This window comes from Phasianus colchicus, chromosome 13, assembly GCF_987193195.1.
Source record: "Phasianus colchicus chromosome 13, bPhaCol1.hap1.1, whole genome shotgun sequence".
Classification (NCBI taxonomy): Eukaryota; Metazoa; Chordata; class Aves; order Galliformes; family Phasianidae; genus Phasianus; species Phasianus colchicus.
Window position 1 is genome coordinate 7081876 of NC_143448.1, and position 13628 is coordinate 7095503.

General features: G+C 45.4%; 1 protein-coding gene across 9 annotated transcripts in view; it reads left to right on the top strand.

The window, feature by feature from the left end:
* The window catches only part of ZNF423 (zinc finger protein 423), a 232567-nt gene that overhangs the window by 130350 nt on the left and 88589 nt on the right, over positions 1-13628 (top strand). The window contains exon 1 of one of the 9 annotated variants that reach the window (XM_090149953.1): positions 12322-12397. The exons of 5 other annotated variants lie outside the window; for them this stretch is intronic. The gene's annotated coding sequence lies outside the window, so the exon portion shown is untranslated. 3 more of the 9 variants (XM_090149951.1, XM_090149954.1, XM_090149952.1) reach the window with 3 other exon arrangements.

Sequence of the window (13628 nt, forward strand, 5' to 3'; positions counted from 1 at the left end):
GCCTAGAATTAATTTTTTGACCTCCATTTCAGTTATTGGTTGAAGTATTAGGCTCTTCAGGCAACTAAGCTGTTCGTGCTATAACCTGGCACTCAGCACCCTGGAATAGAGTCACATTGTCAATTCGATGGCATTCATGCGTCTCCCTCATAACATGAAGGGGGAAAAATTGCAAGGGAAATTGCTGCCCAGCATTGCAGAGTTTAAGGCTGCCAGTAAAATTGATCTTAGTGGCAATAATAGTCCAATTTAAGCCGACACAATCACAATCCTTTTATTAATATTGGCTTACCATCATCCATTTTAACTGTAGCGTGTTGCCAGTGAATGCCAACAAGCATTCTGAAGGTAGAGAACTTGTTTGATATTTGTGATCAGCAACACATAAAGGATTAAAAGGCTTTATTTTATTTATCTGTTTCTGAAGATAGGCGACTAATAGTTCTGAGGTTTTTTTTTAACACTGATTTTAGGGAAATGAGTGGATGTAAAATTTTGTTTCCATAAATTCAGATAACATCTGCATTAATATGGTATATCGTAAGGATCATTAATGTTCAGAGTATATTATCAGGTGTTCTCTAATGCACTTTTGATGAGCTTTAATGATGCTTGCTGTAGTGTTTTTTCATCTTTTCTCTCCCTCCCCTTTTTTTTTTCTGCTTGATTGTAATAATGACTTAACCCAGGTGGTAGACTCTATCCAGAAAGTGCCCAAGGGAAATATTATTCCCTAGTACCAGCAAACATCACAGATAGTCAGTGAGTTTACTATGGCAGTTTTCCCAGGAGAAAAGATCCTGGCTCACCACTTGGGTGTCTGGACCTGCCCATGTTTGTGGTCTCATAATTTGAGTTTGGGAGAGGATGGGGAAATGACAAAAAGAAGCAAGATGGAAAACATAAGTGGATGGGAAGGAGAAAAGCCAGTATTGCATGGGAACTTTTAAAATTACTTAAAATTGTTAGAAAATAGCTTTCCATAGAATAGGATCCTGGAAAATGTTTGAGTTATTTAGAGATGATTAGTTAGTAAGGAGCATGGTGCAGTTCAAAATGGCAAGGCTGAGAAAATGCAAGGGTAGAGAATTTGTCTGTGGATGTCTTGGGTTAGAGGTTGATAATGAATCATGCTAGAAATGCCTTTAGTTTTAGGAAATAACTGGTATGTGTCCCCACTACTTGTCATTTATAGCTCTCTAAACCCTCACTATCAGTCAGGAAACTGAGTTTAAAAAACACAGTTTCAAGGTCCTTTTTATGTCATTTAAAGAACCAAATGCCAAAGGAAAAAAAAAAAAAACACGCTTTAAATAAGTGTCACAGAGATACTTCAGTTTCATTGAGTAGAGACACACACGATGTAAAAATGCAAAAGTGAAAATACAGGCAGTGGTGAAAGAAAAATATTATAAATACCTTCAACTGAGCAAGTTCTTTGTAGCACCGAGTTTGCAGAGTGTCAGATATCGCTCGCTGCGTGCATTAAGATTTACTGGCAGAAGGCAGTGCCTGCACCACGCGCAGAGTAAATCACACTGGTTGTTTAAAAGATGGGCTCCCGTAAGTGTACCCAGGTTTGCAAGCAATGAGAAGAAGGGGGTTCTTCGTTTTCTTATTTTTTTCAAATCTCCACTTCAGTGACCATAGAAGAATTTAAAAGTAAAGTACCCAGGATGCAAATTATGCTGTTAGGTTGCTTTTGGCTACACTACATTGAAAGCTATCGTTTGCAAATGTAATCTGTAGCAGCAAATAGTGTTTAAAGGAAAAGAATTTCTGTTGTTGCACACAATGTTTTCCATTTTCCATGCAAAAGCTCATTCACACCATTCTGTGCCCCTCTCCATGTCTTTTCATAGGCAGCAGTGGAAGGAGTGCCTCTGCTGCATGGGGGCAGGGCTTGGGGCGATGCACAGTGCAGGGTGCACTGCAGCATCCCCTGGTTGCCCATCTCTGCTCCTCTGCAGCTGGAGCTCCACAGATAGGGCAGGGCTGTGAGGACACTGTTACAAGTCTCCTGAGATAGAAATGAGAAACCTAACATATCTTGTCCAAAGGTGCTTTAGACTTCTCTTGGAAAAAAGGAGGCTTTTTTTAGTGGTCTTTCACTTCTGGGAGCATGGCTTCCCAGTGAACTGCATTTTGTGTCAGCTCTATTAAAAAAACTCTCCTGCAATAATCACTCTCGGCCCGTCAGCATTTGGCAGCCCTCTCCTCCAAAGCAGGCACTCTGAAGTCGTGGTGTGCAGGATGTGGCCCTGCGGAGCGAGGTGCCCTCCCAGCCAGGTCACCAGTGGGGCAGCCCTGCTGTGCCTGGCCCTGCACACACACCCGATTGAATTTCTGCTCTTGTCAGCCCACTAAACCTCCCAGAGTGATTTGTTCTCCCCAGAGAGCCGTGTGAGAGCGGGTGGAAAGGTAACAGCAGAAAAAGGGAAAAAAAAAGGACTGCAGAGGGGAGAGAGTGAACCAGCAATGAGTAAAACAGAGCTGCTGAGTCCAATCGCCAAGTATTACATTATAGAATCCCAGTTTGGATATAAACAAAAAGTTTCCTTAGAGCAGAATCGCATCCAAAAGTTAGAAAAATTGTTTTCCAGAGCTGAAACAGCCGTGCTCTGGCCTGACATGGGCGTGGGAGGAGGATCCTCACCCCGTACTATCCGCACGCGGCAGCACGGTTTGCTGGGACAGGTCCAAGGGACCATTGGTTTGCTGGTAGTGCCCATCCCCTCATGTAGGTAAAGGCACCATTTTGTGCCATCCGTGTGTCTGCTCAGCAGCCCTGGGCTGAACTGCTGTCTCCATCTACCCAAATCTCTTAGGTTATTTTCCATCTTCCTTCTATAGCACTGGGTTGACTGCACACACATCGTGATGGCCCTGATTCAGTGTGACCCAGAGATGCCGGCCAGCTTCAACAAGATGTTGTTTGATGTGCTAAACTGATTGGGCCTTGCAGGCTGGCAGCACGGCTCGTGCAGCACTGTGTGGCAGTGCCCCATGGAGCAGCCGTTGGAGGGCTTGGGGGAACAGGAGGGTCAGGCTCTCTAGAGGGCTCCACATCAACCAGGCTTTTGGTTTTGGAGAGTCTGTCATCCCTTAAAATATCACTGAGCTAAATGGGAAACATTTCCTAATGAAGTAAACAAAACAAAACAAAACAAAAAACCACCAAGAAAAAAACCATGCCAAAAGAGCATGAATGTTGTCACCAAAGTTAATAAAAGTAAGGAAATTAATACTTATGGTTGACCTCCAATACCTAGGCACAGTGGGGTGTAGCAAGGAAGTAGTTAGAAAGGCACCATGGTGAGCCTTAGCCGTGAATTACCTTATTTTTATTAACTTTCTGACAACCTCAGTGAATTTCCTTTCTTTTTATGATGTGATTAAAAAAGCTAATCAGATCATGTAATTAAAATACATAATTACACAATCTCACAGTTTTTCATAATTACTGTACATGGTAAATATTGTTACCTGATCACACTTTGCACAAAAATTCAGGCAGGAATTAGTGTAGGATTGTTAAGGGAAGTCGGCTTTCCTGTGGCTGCAGTGGAAGCTTCTCTAATGCCATTAGAAAGATAATAAAATGATTTAAGGTGAAAAATACATTGAAACTACAAAATATGAATTCAGCTGACTTTTTAATGCTTTTGTACAAGCTAGGCAGTTGGCTGACACGGTGTATTTCTGTGCGTTTTTAATGGCTCTTCCCTCTGTGCCCACCCCTCTGCTTAGTATTTTGTTAGGCCCAACCCACTGGAAAGTGGATGTTTTGATACAAAGCAACACGGAGATAAAAATCAGATCAGGTTCACTGTCTTCAGCCCAGCCGAAGAACTGGATGAAGATGGAGTCGCTGTTGTGTCTGAGTACAGTGACTTCGGGCTTTATGTAATGGTGAGAGCTTCCTGTGTCCTGGTTGTGGTCATAGAAAATCCAAAGGTAGAAAGTATGGTAATCCAAGATGATGGAAAAGATAATTGTGAATGAAAAAAAAGCTTTATTGGTAGGAGATATAAAATAAATACTAGAAAAGCCTTGACAAAACAAAAAAATAATATGTGAATTGTACCTTGTTCTGTCACTTTCCTGTATGAAAAGGCTGTGCCAGGGAATGAGCCTTTCTGTGCTGCTCTCTGGGCAGTTTGGGATGCACCTCCAAATTTCCCTGAAAACTTTTTTGTTGTCATTGTTGTTTCTGTTCTTTTGTGCTTTACTGCTGTTGCTTTTGTTCTTAACTCAGCTGTGTCCCCACCCCACCTCCAGCTTCCAACCACTTTAATTTAGTGGACACCTCTATAGAAAGGCAAATGTTTGCAGTACCTGTAATAACACAGTGCAGCTTTTTAGGGTAACTGATAGCACTCCCCCCACTACCTCCTCATTCCTCTTATTAACATCCTTGGATACTTTTTGTAAATACAGCAATTCTCCTTCATATGGGTAGAGTTAGGGAGGAAGCTATTGAACAAAACTCAGAATCATAGCATCTTTAGAGTATGAAGGACCTTTAAAAGTCAACTAGTCCAAGTCCCCTGCAATGAACAGGGACATCCACAGCTAGATCAGGTTGCCCAGGGCCTGCTCTAGCCTGGCCTTGAAAAAAACTTCTCCCTTTATTCTCTTTAATTTTCTGTTATCTGTGCCACTGTCTGTGAGGCTGCCCTCAATACAAGGAGCATTGTTTGGGAGGGATGGTGGGGAAAGAGGCATTTATTTGCAAGTGCCAAGATGTTTGCTGTCCCTCCTTCTCTTCAGGGATAAAGTGAGATGATTCCACGTACTCTCCAGCCCTAATTTTAATCCCATTTAAACAAATAATTGTGCCCTACACCTTTCTTAATTATCAGTTTACTCTATTATGCATCCATGATCGAGGCACAGGGGCAGCAACTAACTGGAAAAAATTGAGCAACTCATATTTGTAGGGGTGTAGGGCTCACACCCGCGGGAGGGGAGCCCTCAGCTGACACTGCAGCTCTTCTGCTGGAAGTCTGAGAGAGACGGCTGATGGTTTGCCATGGGCTCTCCAGTCAAAAGGGCAAAGATCTGCTGGAAGAAGAGTGTGGCTTTTGGCAGACAGTTCTGTTGTGTGGTGCCGCACAAGTCATCAGATCACAGATAGAGGGTTACCACCGCCTAAACCTGAAAGCTCTCTCATGCAGTACGTTTGTTGTAGGGCGGCACTGATGTACCGAAAAAGATTCTTACTGGGTGGCAAACACTTTTGTTTGCTTGCTTGTTCTGAAAGCTGTTTCTTATTTAAAATGCTGGATACTGTTACTGAAAAAGGAGTAGCGTTACCATGCAGCATGGAATATGCATCTCTCTTTGGCAAGCCACACTGCTTGGCTTTCATCTTACATAGCACAAAATCTATAGCTGTTTTCTTTTAAAACCTTTCAGTTATTTTTATCAGCTATTGATAAGTGGAGAACTTCCTTTCTGACCTCTGTTTTAATGGCAGTCATGCCAGTCAGGCCAGTCACGAACACGGTGTGTATTCAGGACTGATACTTAACTGATACTCAGAAATGTTCTTAATATTCAGCAGTGTTCTTTTACATTTGTGTGCTTTTGTTTATAATTTAAAATTAAATATTTTAAAAAAATTGTTTACTATAGCAAACCCAGAGTCTTAGCTAATTGTATCCTGCCATAGTATGTGCTATCCCTGAGGAATGGGAGATTTGCTGAGCTGGAGCAAACCCCAGGATGGCATTCTGTCAGCTACAGGGTACTGCTGGGGGCACTGAAGGATGGGGGTGCCTCTGCATCTGGTCAGGAGATGGTCTCCAGAAGCTGCACTGCCCAGATCTGGGGAAATACCTGTGTGTCCTCGTGGGATGCTCACAAGGGCATCTTCATCTCCACTGATGAGGTTCACATGAAATCTTGACTGTGAATTCATGAAAGCAGTAGGGAATGTGTGCACCTTTCAAAAAACACCTTGGTGTAGATTTGACTGTGTTTAATCTTTGTCACTTGTATTTTCAGAGGCAGTTGCCATTCCTATTAATTTCAATAGGATTGATATGAATATACAAAATATTTGGAAATCAGACTAATAATGCATATGCATGCTACAAAACAGGTTATTTGATACTGTATGTCACATGTAATTTATTGATTTTCCTTCCCCAGTTCTTTGAAGGCAGTACAAAATCTGGATGTTGTTGTTTTTTTACTGTTTGTTTATTGTTCAGCTATTTCAGCCAACATGTGTTTTTCAGCGTTAGGTCTATTCATCACGAATGTCAACCCATTAAGATTGTAACTGCGTCACAGTTTTCCCACCTAGATCAAAACGAGAGCCTAGAACAGCCTACCCTTTCTAACTTAACAAGCTGGTTTTATTTTCCCCTGCAACTTGCTCTAATAATATGACCAGCTTTAAATTCCTCAGGCCGGAAAGCTGGGCAGTAAAGTCCTGTGCAGGGTAGAGATTTAACACATGAGGTTTTTCTCAGGTTTGGAACATGGCAGATGACGTATCTTCTATTGAGCACTGGTGGAAAATAGTCACTTAGGAGCAAAAGCCTGCTCTTGGGAAAATATTTTTCTTACATTAAAGACAGGGACAGCAAACTCACTTGCCTGGAGATTGGGACGCTGTAGTGTCAAATCTCCTTACAGAAAGCCGTCCTAGCAAGCCTGTCTTTCTGGTGACCCTGAGCAGAAGATGCAGAGCAGTTGTGATGTCTGGTCTCAGTTTTCTCCCTCCCTTCTTAGTGGTTCCTTTGGCTCAGAGTTGATACACGGCCAAACGGTTGGAATGGAGCTCTGCAGAAATGGAAGCACCGCTCTCATGCTGCTTACCAGCACGGTAGTAGACATGTGTTTGTCCTAGCAGTAACAGCAGCTTATCCGAGAGGTCTTGGCAAGGCTCTCTTTGTCCTAGTTTGCCACTGCCCCAGTTTTCAAGGCACTTCTCCAAACTGCTGTCCAAGCCATCAGAATGAGTTCTGACCTGAATATCCTGTGAAAGCGCTGCCTGTCCTTGTCCCTGCTGTCACCAGGTTCCCTGCTCACCGCACACAATCTGACCCCTAAATGAATTTTATGAATGAACCTAATGGATTGTAATTGATGACTTAATCTTCATTTGAACATACAATTCAGAAACATGAAAATGAGCACAGTAAAGCATTAAGTCAGATCACATCAGTCTGGCCCGTTCATGGAGAAAAGTCTGTCCCTTCTTAATTTGGATTTCTGCGCTCTCTGAGTTTCTCCAAGCACCAGCCCATCTGTATTATGATGCTCAGCCCTGCCGTGAGCCGAGGGAAGGAGCCTGAGCTGTGGCTGAGTGCACAGCCTGAGGGGATCGCAGAGCAGCCTGGGAGCAGGTGCCTGCTGCCATTGGGAGCTGCCCGATCAGACGGCAGGGAGGAAACCAGCCATCTTGGAAATGCCACACACGTACTTCATCCCACCACAAAGGCTCTTCTGCCGGCCACGTTTCCACAGGGTGCACAGAGTGAGGGAAGAGCCCTGTTAGTGCTAGCATTGTCAGAAGAACATAGTCATTTATAACCGAGCAAAGGATTTCCCTTGCCTGTATCACAGAGACCATGGAGGGCAGTGCTTTTCACCTCTCCAGGCCAGATTCCCAAGTGCTGTGAAGGGAGAGGAGCAGGAGGCCAGGGTGGCTCCGGTGCTCAGAGCACTGCCACTGCCTGCCCCGAGCCGTAGGCTCCGTGTCAGCATGTGCAGGCAGAGCTCTGAACTGCTCTGCGCTGTCTCCTCATTTTGTACGGTTGTGCTGAAATCATGGTAAGTGTTGACACCAAGTAGCAAGGAGTGCAGAATGTAATGGTGTGACTGTAAGGCCAATGGGGTCATATGAAGTCTGTGCTGTGGCTAAGGTAATATTGAGAAATATTATTGAGAATTACCCTAAGTATTACCATTTATTATAATTAATTTTATAAGTAATTATTATAGGTAATAATTATTCTACTAGGATTGTTTTCCTAAGGGCTTTGTCTTTCCTTGTATTTGAAAGCTGTACATCTCGTAGCTGAACCTCTACTTTTACAGCCTTCTCTGTACGACTTACCGCACCCATGATGTGTGCATGTAACCCCGTGTACAGTTTTGTTCTTAGATAGGCCTCTGTGAAGTGCTCTGTAGGTATCAATACCACGAGGGTGGTACAGGACCCTCTAGGTAGCAAAGTAAGCATGTGCAGCAAGCTAAGTGTCGTTCTGTTAATTCACTGATAATTTTGCTTAGGGTATCATCCCCTAATCTTGCTTAAAAAAGACAGAACATGTATTTGAACATTTCTGAAGAGCAAGTGGCTAAGCGAAATACACATACAATCCTAACATTTCTGTAGAAATAGGGTGAGTTATTATTGATTCACAGAGCACGACAAAACATCACTGCATGAATTAGCAAACAGCTGTTTCTAATTTGAGTTTAGAACTGTACACAGAGGAACTTGTTTTAGTGTTCACTCCTTTCATTTATAATGAATTTTAATCACCGCTACAGGTGAGAAAAATGTAGAAACAAGCTTGTATCTTGTGGAAGAAACAAAGGAGAGACAGATGCTAACAGATTTACAGTCTGTGATAAAAGGAATGTTTTGGTACACTTTACATGTAATTAGAGTGCAGCTGTTTTCAGTCCCAAGTCCATGATGCACAGCAGAATATAGTATCTGCTGCTTTTCCAAAGGGAGTAAAGAAAAACAGTGATTCAACCCTGAAAGCATTTAGTTTATTCCTAGATCTAACATAAAACTTGCTCCTCCGCCCCTTATTATGCCGTTTATTAAAGTGTGAAATAACTTATTTAATGATATATTAATTTTTGTTACCTCTAAAATACAGCCTGTTTGATGTAAGAAAAATAACGTTATAAATAACTTTCTGATTTTTATCATTGTATGGAATGATGTATCACCCTACTGACGGTCGTTATTGAGCCTTAATAGCCTTGCTGTGAGAGACAGGGCTCAGGCACATGTTATGCTGCCTTAACAAGTTCCTGTGCATCAGCCAGGCTTCGACAGACATTTCTGTGTGTACTTTTAACTTTCAGTGTAAAAAAGACTAAATAAATGCGTCTTTGATCCCAAAAGAAAGGTTTAAACAAAGGCAGCTAAGTTTGAATGTCTGTGTAACAGTTTATCTACAGCAGACATCCCAGCAAATGTAATGTGTGAAAGTCTGTGCTACATCTTGTGCTGATTTTATATTCTGAGTACCCAGTGACTCTGGTCGTGAGAAGAAAAATTAGATGATATATATTTTCCATTGAGCCAGGCATCTTTATTTCTTTTTAGAAACTTCACTTAAAAATGAATGGCAGTGCAAAGCAGAGAAGTTGGAAGAAGAGTTGGTAAGTGTTGGTGATTTAGCCCAACACAAACGCTTACCACATCAGCGTGCAATTAGGTGTAAGCACCTTCTCCTTAAGTCACTGATAATCACCAAGGCACTGCCTGCAGAGCTGCTGCTATTAGCACCTTGGGGTTTTTTATCCCCAGTCAGTTTATCTATGAACATGAAATGTTAAAATAAATCAAACTGGAATTGTGCCTTGAAATAAGAAAGCTTTCAGGAATGTTTGTGAAGATGCTGATGTTTCTGAAGCTTGAAGTTGCACAGTGTTCCTCAGCACAGCGTGAGCTTCCCAGGGCCTCCCTGGTGCCTCAGCCAGGGATGTGCTGAGCGGTGCTGGGTGCAGTTGTGTGGTATTTTTGTAGGATGGTTATAAATGAGTGGTGGAAGCCCTTTTCCATTGTTCAGCGAAGTGCATTGCAGTGCACAGTGACGCTGGGTTTCAGGCACAGTGGAATGGTCCTGGCACTGCTCAGGTTGGGGTGATGTCAGCATCAAATGGCTTTTGTTGGCCACAGAGCTGCGGTTCGTAGTGCCCCACTGCTGTCTGTGACAAAGGACAAAATCAGTCAGTGAAGCCAATGCATCCATAACAATTGAGTTGTTATTTGATATTTGATATTATTTACCATGTTATGTTTGTATAGGAAATCTGCAGGAAAGGGGGAATACACAGTCAAATAAAGAAAAAATAAAAGTAAAATCTGTGACAGTGCACTGAAAACACTGAAACTTAAAACATTTGGTATGTGAACTTGATTTGCATTATTTCACACCGGCATGACAGTGTAAATGAACAGTGTATGCTGTGTGAGGTTCTTACCATAATCCATTGTAATGATCTATCCTTGGTGTTAATGCATAGTGGAGCAATTCAAAATTTGCTCTAACCACTACTGAACACTTCACCATCCTTTCCTCTCAATCTTTGTGTTGTATTCTCATAGATAAGCATCTGTGATAATAATAATAATTGAAAATGATAACATTCCTATCAGGCCCTCTGTCTGAGGATGTCTCGGGGCTTCACAGCTATCCAGAAGTAAGCCCTACAATTTGCCCTTGAGCAGCAGATGGCTTTTCCCTACCATGGATGCGATGAACTGAAACACGAGCATTTTATACACGTCTCATGATGCCAAGCTTGTTTGTGAAAGTAGCTTACTTATTTTGGGTGCCAGAATTCCATCAGCTTCTAATAGTCTAATGCAATTTGAGTGTTTTGAGCATTTTAACGTAGGTGTCATGGAGAGGCTCTGGAAAAACCATGAATCTGAAGTTAAACAACCATCTTCACAATTGATTTTGGGGCTTTCTTTTTGTTATTGTAACCATTCTTTTTGTGCTAGATGGACAAACCCAATGGAGTAAGAGCACCTTCCAATCTGACTTCTGTGGCTTGTTGTCCTGGATGAGGAGCACTTGCCAGCTTGAGATGGGAGCTCTGCAGGTCTCTTCGGCAGAGCCTGGAGCCCAGCTGCTGCCTGGGCAGGAGCACTTGGTGCTCCTGAGCCCCAGTCTGAAGTTCTGACGGCTGGGATGCTTCCAGCCTTGCAGGGGAGATGGGAGGAAAAGTGTTTGCAGGGGCTGGGAAATCGTGGCTGCTTTGTTTAATTTCTATGAGGAAAGTAACATTGAAATAATAAATAGATCAGTGGCACTGGAGTGTGCTGAGGAGGCAGTGCAGCTTTCTGCTGGCAGTTTGCAATGTGTTGTGTGTCTCCTTTCTAAAAGCAATCACATTTTTTAAGGCTTAATTTTATTGTTTTAGCTTCATGTGTATATTTCTGAACGTGGCTCGTGCTATCTGGAAGATAAACAGAGAATGAAGTATGATTTATGCTACAGTTTGGCCAAATTGCTCTTATTAGAAGGAAAATACACTCATTGAATGCACTGAGGCTGGAATTAGCTCCACAGTGATGATGATAAATGCCTGCAGTCCCATAAACGTGCTGAACATTACATTGCTAAATTACTGTACCACTGGAGATTGATTATCAACTTTAGCCCCGTAAGCTCTGTGACACACACGCATCCTGAACATCACTGACATCCTGAAGCTTCCTTCATGCCTCCTTTTTTTTCCCCCTAATTAAACTTTTTATTGAATTTTCTTCCCCTTTTAATACTTGTTTTGATTCTCTTATGCGCTAATGACAAAAGCCTCACACCAGCCATGTGATTCTTTATTTTAGAACAGTCCCACTTTGCAGGATTAGCCATTTTTAATGACTTTAATCTCCTTTTTGAAAGTGATTTTTCTCATTCTGCTACATTCCTTTGATTGCATTAATGTAAAATTATTATTCTAACCATCATAGCCAGACATGTCACACCACATCTAAAATAAATCTTCCCTGTAAAATATTACTCTGGTAAAATACCTTAGAATTTCCTTCTCAGTTCATTAGAGGTCTTTTTTTTTTTTTTTTTTTTTTTAAACTTGAAATGGCAAGTTGAAATTAACAGGGCTATTTTTCATTCCATAAAGAGATTAATGATAATGAGCGTTTCCTAATTTCTTTAGTTCTGGGCATTTAGTCATTCAGCATCTTGTTTGGGAGAAAGTCAAGGTAGGCTGTCCCTGGAACTCAGAGCTTCTGGTTCCCTCTGAATTGTCAAAGAACAAGGCAACACAAGTGCAAGGATCCAGAATCAAGGAAGGATCCACGGCAATCAGTGGAAGGCACTGATGAAGCCGGCAAAAGGACACAACCCTAGTTTCCAGCTATGTCTACGTGGATGCTTTCCTTTCCAGTTCAAACTCTTTTCGGTCTAAGAAACGGTCGTTATTTTAAGCCCAAGTTACGTTAGCACAGCAGCCAGAACCCCCGGCTCGCCAGATCTGTGCTCTCGAAGGCCCGAGTGTTCGCGGGGCGGCAGGGCAGGGCGCGGGCGCCGCGTGCGGAGGTGGCGCGGCTCGCTTCAGAGGGCAAGGCAGCCGGGCCGGGCGGGGCAGCGCCTGGAGCCGTCCGCTCGATGGGCCCCGGCAGCGGCAGCCCGAGGCTGCTCGGAGCTCTGAGGTCCGGCCGGAGACGCGGGCGGCCCGCGTGCGAAGGGCAGACGTACGCGGTGCGCGTATCCGTGCCTCGTTTCTGCCGGCGGCGTTCCCGCAGCGCTCACGCGGCCGTCACAGCGCTCCCAGCCCCGGCGGCGCGCTGCCCCCGCCGCTTTCCCGCTGCCGGCCGGCACGCAACATGTGCCGCCCTACTTCGGGCCCGGCGTCCCCCCCTCGCGCTCCCTTTTGTCTCGCGGCCCCCGAGGAGCCCGGCTGGCGCGAGCGGGGAATCGCCCGGCCCCGAGCCACCCGCTCCCCCCCGGGGCCCCTCGTCCCGGCGCTGCCGGCCGCCCGCCTCCTTCCCGCCGCCGCTCGCGGCCGCAGGTCCGTGGGGACGGGCCCCGGGAGCGCGGGCGGCCGGGAAAGGGCCCGGGGGCGGCGGCGGCCGCCGCGGGGGCAGAGAGAGAGCGCGGGGCGGCGGAGCGGCGCGGAGGTGGCGGCGGGGCGGGCCGAGGCGCCGCGGCCGCCGCGGGGAGAGGCCGGCGGGCGGGAGGAGGAGAGCCGCGCAAACTTTGTGCGGACACCGCGGCCGGGCCTGCGGGCCCGAGCGAGCGCCGAGCGGGGCGGGCCGGGCCGAGCACTGCGCGGGAAAGGCCGAGGGCGGCGGGGAGCGCTGCGCGCGGGCGGGAGGGCGGCCGGGCACCGAGCGGCGGCCGTGCGGAGCTGGCTCGGACTGTGAGTTTCCGGGCGCGCGTGTGTCAGGGCTTTCCCGCACGTGGGTTCTGCTCTCGTGGGTTCTGCTCTGCTCCGTTCCTGGGTCGGTTTTCTGCCAGACCTGCGGCGTTTCTGCCCCGCTCGACGTCCTTCGGAATTAGAATATTCAAACTCACTCTGGTTTCTTGCTAGCAGTTCTGTTCATGAAAGCTGCCAACACGTCATGTATTTTTTCAAATTTTAAGTGTGTGCTTTGCTGCTGGAGGTGGCACCTGGGCGTTTCTAATACCGAACGGTGAGCAATTTTCCAGAGCCTCGCTCTGAGCAGAGCGGTAGTCTCCAGTGTGGAGGCCGAGCGTTGTGCTGGGGCTGGCTGTCCGTGCTGGCTGAGGTCGTGGATCAGAGATGTGCAAACCCACGCATTCCCTCCATGCGGCGCCTGCTGGGCCGCCCCGCCCTGCGCCTCACGCCTCACTGCCTGCTGGGCGCTGCCTGCGGCCTCCCGTTCTGTGCCAGGTGTGAGGCAGAAGTGAGGGATGTTG